At 44.6% G+C, this 6000-nt stretch overlaps 1 pseudogene; it reads left to right on the forward strand.

Moving 5' to 3' along the window:
* The first annotated feature begins 2007 nt into the window (after positions 1-2007).
* LOC113832073 lies at positions 2008-2126 on the forward strand (annotated as a pseudogene).
* The last annotated feature ends 3874 nt before the right edge of the window (positions 2127-6000 follow it).

Genomic DNA, 6000 nt, shown 5'->3' on the forward strand with positions numbered 1-6000 from the left:
TGTTTGTGAGCCAAGCATATAAGCAGCTTCAGGAGGCCTGGAGCCAAGGGTCATTTGCTTATTTATTTAAGTGTTGTGGACTGAGCTCAGTACCTTGGACGTTCTAAGTATGACATCTGCCGCTGAGCTCCAAAGCTCTGTGATAAGCTGCGGGCTCCTGCCATTAACCCAGAAGAGGCCTTTCCTTTGTTGTGCTTTCCCTGGAAGTAGAAAATAACTGCCCTGAATGCACTCCATCCCACATCCCAGAACATCACCACAAAGCTAGCCACGTGCTCCGTGCTCCATGGACCCCAGGTAGGACGGCTTTAGTAGTAGCAATAGCTGCTGCCCTTGTGCCAGAATAGCTGTCTCTCCATTTGGGGACTGAAGTAATTATGGTGATTTATGCCACCACAGTGAAAATTAGCAATCTGGTGAGGTAACTAAGAATGAATTCATCTCTTCCCAGAGTCTCTTCCACCCAGACGAGCCACCAAATAAAATCAGCATATGGGGCAATTAGGAGGGAGCCAGAGTTCAGGGGACTGGGTCCCCCTACTCCTCCCCCTAGGCCAACAGTGATCCTAGGTCCCTAACAAGCATCCAATTGCCACACGTTAGTGTGAGACTGAGCTAGTCATAAACACCAACTTGTGGTTTAGCTTTTCAAAGTCATCTGATCCAGGATATGAGCATCTCGCCCCATTTTGCTTCATTTTTTTCAGTTGCAAATTGGCTGAAGGAGAAAAGGGAGAAAGAAGGGGAAGCAACCTTCTATTATGTGGGTTATTTTCTCCATGTGTTCGCTTTTTTAGCGTCAGTTGAATTTATATGAGGAGGAGAGGGAGGCAGTGGCTTGGCTGATAAAGCCACATGGAGCAACAAGACCTGAATTCAATCCCCAGCACTCACTTTATTTAAAAATTAAAAAAATAAAATTCAAAAGCCAGGCATGAGTAAATGGGGGAGGGGGAGAGGCAGTGACTTTTAGCTGGGATCTCAGTCCTGAGGAAGCAGAGACAAGAGGACCCTGGAGTTCAGTGACCAACCAGTAAAAAACTGACATTGACCTCTGGCCTCTTCATGTGTTTGTGTGTGTGTGTGTGTGTGTGTGTGTGTGTGTGTATACACACCTTTTTTTTTTTTTTTCCCAGCTGCAGATGGCTGAGAAACACTCTACCTTCTTCAACACCTTCTTCAATAATGAAGGAGCTGGTGTTGTTCTGGCTAAATTCCAACTAGGAAGCTAGGATTTATTTATGTATTTACACATTTATATGTTTACTTATTTTGCAGTTCTGGGAATCAAACACAGAACCTCACACATTGCCCCACTGAGCCGCACTCCCTTGTGACCCCTTTAGTTAACAGTTTCCAATCTCCTTAGCCTTCTGTACTCTTGCCATGGCCTGTATGCCTCTTACTAGTCCCACTCCTGAATATGTCCTATGCCTCTAGAACAACTGTAGGCTCTGGACTACTGAAAATCCCTACCCATCATGCCCTTGTCTTTAAAAGTTTGTCGGAGTCATCTCCCAGAAGTCCATCCCAAAGTCTCGAATGCCATAAACATACAAATGTTTTCCAAGTTGAAGATACCCTGGCTTGCCCACAGCTACGTGGCTCATCACAAATATTCTGTCCCATGGTAGAAGACATACATTCAGAGGCCAGACTGTTAGGAAAACTATAGTTCCTCCTTTTTTATTGTGCTGACAGTGTCATAAGAACAGAGGCTTGTTAGGGGAAAGTAGTGATTTGAAAACACTTAAACTGCAATTTAGAAAGCCATTCCGCTATTTTGAGTCTTTGGCATGCCATACGCTATAATTACATCCATGTGCCTGTATCATGCCGTGTAAATAATACAAGCATTTTTTTATATTGACATGGACTAGATGCCTTCCTGATTCTTCACCGGCCAGGAAAACATTTTAAAGATCAAGACAGACCTCAAACTGAGCTTGCTCAGGCCCAGTTGAGAACACTGTGAGATCCTAAGTGTCCAGTTAAAAGAAATCAGATGTGCTTGCTTTGGCAGCACATATACTAAAATTGGAATGATACTGAGAAGATTAGCATAGCCCTGCACAAGGAGGACACACAAAGAAAAAAGAAATTAGAGGGCACCACAGCCAATATCTGAGCTACATGAATGGCATTTATAGGAGAATGAACACAGTCAGCCTTGTTTGCGTGCTCAGGATAATTTTAATATTAGTTCTGTAGGGCCTATGTTGCCCAAGCTGGCCTGGAACTCATTTGAGCCTGGGTTCCAGTGGTTGTCCTGCCTCTTCGTCCCCAAGAAGCTGACTATATACACAGCACTGTGCCTCCTTGTTTATGACCCCACCCCACACAGAGAGTTTTAAGCATCGGAAAAAGAAAGGGATTGCTATTTATCAAGCACCTGTTTGGGCACAGGTCTGGATACTTTAGGTATTGTTACCATAATCCTGGATCTGTAAGAAGATACAGGGCAGTGGAAAGATGAGTAGCAGGGACTTCCAGCCAGACCACAAATGATGGAGTCTCTATTTTATCTGCTTTTCAAAAGTAAATTTATACAGAGTCGTTTTAAACCCTAACTGTATCTGCCAATTCCTAACAGCCATCTTGTCCCAGTTGAGAGGGCCAGGGTTAGTTATCCACAGCTACCTGGAAAGGCCATTTGGGTGTGTCCCCTTGGGCTAGTGAGGTGTCTTAGTGTGTAAGTACATCTGCCTCCAAGCCTGAGGACCTGAGGTAGATCTCCAGGACACACATGATAGAAGGTGAGAAATGACTCCTGCAAGTTGACCTCAGACTTTCATATTCCTCTGCCATCTGGAGTGTTCTCTCTCTCTCTATCTCTCTGTCTCTCCCTTCCAACCTCTCTTCTCTCTCTCTCTCTCTCTCTCTCTCTCTCTCTCTCTCTCTCTCTCTCTCTCTCTCTCTCTCTCTCTCTCTCACACACACACACACACACACACACACACACACACAATAAATAAATAAATAAATGTGATAAAATTTAAAACAAAACAACAAAGAAATTATCCCCTTGACCACTTAAATTTATTAGCACTCTTGTTCACAGGGAGATCCCCTCCCTTTAGAACACAGGGAAGCATGCTCTTTGGGCAATGTCCAGCTATTCCTGTTAACATAAAATAAAGCCCAGTTGGAGTCAAGGAGATGGCTCAGCAGGTAAAGTTCTTGCTGCCAAACTAGCCACCTGAGTTTGCTCCCCAAGGCCCACTTAGCTGAACTGACTTCCAAAAGTTGTCCTCAGACTTCTACATGGGCACTGTGGCCAGAAGAGGATGGCGGATCCCCTGGAATTTGAGTTACAGATGGTTAAGAGCTTTTATGTGGGTACCGGGAATTGAACCCCGGTCCTTGAGAAGAGCAGCTAGTACTCTAAACCGCTGAGCCAGCTCTCCAGACCCCCAAATACTATTTTTTAATATATTGGCTTACTATAGCTTTAAGTTTTTTTTTTCATGTATGTTATATGTGTATGTATGATGTGTGTGCATGCGTGTATCTATGTTCACATGTGTGAGTGCAGGTGTGCGTATGTGGAAGGACAACCTGGATTGGTCCTCACTGTCCCCTTTGAGATAGCACTTCTGTTTGCTGCTGTGTGCACTAGGCTCTGTGATGGCTCAGGCCTCTCTTCTCACTGCAGGAGTACTGTGATTACAGGCAACACTACCTCATCCAACTTTATGAATTCTGGGCATTCAAACTGAGGTCCTTACCCTGGTGAGCAAGTAATTTACCCATTAAGAAGTCTCCCTTGCACTTTATTTATTTTTGTCGTTGTTGTTTGGTTTGTTTTTGAAGACAGGATCTCACTATGGAGCTCCATCTGATTTGGAGCTTGCTATGAAAACCATGGTAGCCTTGAACTTAAAGGTGATTCTCTTTCCGCTGCCTCCCAAGAGCTGGGATTATAGGCAAGCACCACTGGACCTAGATTAAATTTGTTTTGTCTTATTTGAGACAGGGTTTCTCTGTATAGTCCTGGCTATCCTGGAACTTGCTCTATAGACCAGGCTGACCTCAAACTCATAGATCTTCCTGCCTCTGTCTCCTGAGTGCTGGGACTAAAGGTGTGCGCCACCACTGCCTGGCCTGGCTTAAATTGTTTGTTTGTTTGATTATTTTGAGACAGGGTTTCTCTGTGTAGCTATGGCTATCCCCAAACTCACTTTGTAGACCAGGCTAACCTCAATCTCACAGAGATCCGCCTGCATCAGCCTCCCAAGTGCTGGGATTAAAGGAGAGTGCCCCACCACTGCCCAGCCTAAATTTCTTAATATAGAAAAAATCTCTTAGCCAGTCAGGTAGAGACAGCTTTAATCCCAGCACTCAGGAGGCAAAGGTAGGAGTTCAAGGCTAGCCTGGTCTACATACTGAGCTCCAGAAGAGAATTATATATAAAGACCCTATCTCAAAGAAAAAAAAGAAAGAAAGAAAGAAATGCAAAGGAAAAAAGAAGAAGAATCTTAAATTTTCTGCATTTCCCCTTTTCCCTTATGAGTTTGAAACCTGTGTTACATAACACAGAAGAATTTCATGTTCACTCAGGTGCTAGAATGCCTCCATTAGTGTCTTTTGTCAGTTCTGTCAATAACTTATGGGGTAAGCTTTTTGTTTTTAATAAATTTTTATCTCATGTGTATGAATGTTTTGCCTCCATGTTCGTCTATGTACCACGTTCTTGCCTGGTGCCCTCAGATGGCATGGATCCCTGGAACTGGAGTTACAAATGGTTGTGAGCCACCACTATATGGGTGCTGGGAATTGAACCCGAGTCCTCTAGGAAAGCAGCCAGTGCTCTTAACCTCTGAGCCAGCTCTCTAGCCCAGCTTGCATATTTTATGTATGGTGTGTGTGTGTGTTCGTTTGTGCTTACATGTGAGTACAGGCGTCTACAGAGCACAGAAGAGGTAGCTGGAGTTACCGGCAGTTGAGAGCCACCCATTGTGGGTGCTCGTAACTGAACCCGGGTCCCTTGCAAGAGCAGCCAGTGCTGTTAGGCACTGAGTCATCTCTCCAGCCTCCATACTAATTCTTTAGTTTGTTTACAAAACTAGGGATTAGACCCAGAACTATGAATTCTAGGCAAGCTCTCTCTACCACTTAGCTACATCTGCAACTACAATTAATTCCTCTTTACACCTGAGAGAACAGGTGTAGAGAAGTGATTCGGCTCCTAGTGGCACTGCAAGCTCGAGGGGGCCTCCCAGCCCTGGGACTGCTCCCAAGGTCTCACCTCTGAGTTTACCTAGGTGTGTCTTCCTGAATCTGATTAACCTAATAATCATTCCCTCTACCACCTTTACCCTTTCCATCCCCACTTCCCTACCCCCCTACCCCTGCCTACCTGCCACAGTTGATTGGCGGGAAAAGGCAACAGACCCAGGTTAGGCCAATCAGAGTTCTACTCTATGATTATTATTATTTGTTTAAACAGGAATTGGGCCTGGAGAGACGGCTCAGAGGTTAAGAGCACTGAGTTCAATTCCCAGCAACCACATGGTGGCTCACAACCATCCATTATGAGATCTGGTGTCCTCTTCTGGTGTGCAGATAGATATACATGGAAGCAGAATGTTGTATACATAATAAATAAATAAAATCTTAAAAAAAAAAAAAGAAAACAGGAATTGCAGGCAGAGACAAGGTCACATCTGATACAGCTGTGAACCATTAGATTCCAGAACTACTGGAAGCCATGATCTCTCTGGAGAGAAAGCTGGACAGAATAATAGAGGACATGGAGAGGAAGATTTGAAATGTAGCTTAATGGCAGAGCACGTGCCCAGCATGCACAAAGCCCTAGGTTCAAGCCCTCCCCAGCAAAAGAAAAGAAAAACTAGGTTGCCCTAGAAGTCCATTAGTCAGCTACCCCTGATTCTAGATGCTTCTGCTTTCTGTCCATATTGGATAAAATCGTCTTGACACAACTAGTGAATGGCAGGGGGAGGAGGCCGGGCTGGGACGGTGGGGCTTCTGAGTCCCTGC

This window comes from Cricetulus griseus, chromosome 7 (assembly GCF_003668045.3).
Source record: "Cricetulus griseus strain 17A/GY chromosome 7, alternate assembly CriGri-PICRH-1.0, whole genome shotgun sequence".
In the NCBI taxonomy this organism is placed as follows: Eukaryota; Metazoa; Chordata; class Mammalia; order Rodentia; family Cricetidae; genus Cricetulus; species Cricetulus griseus.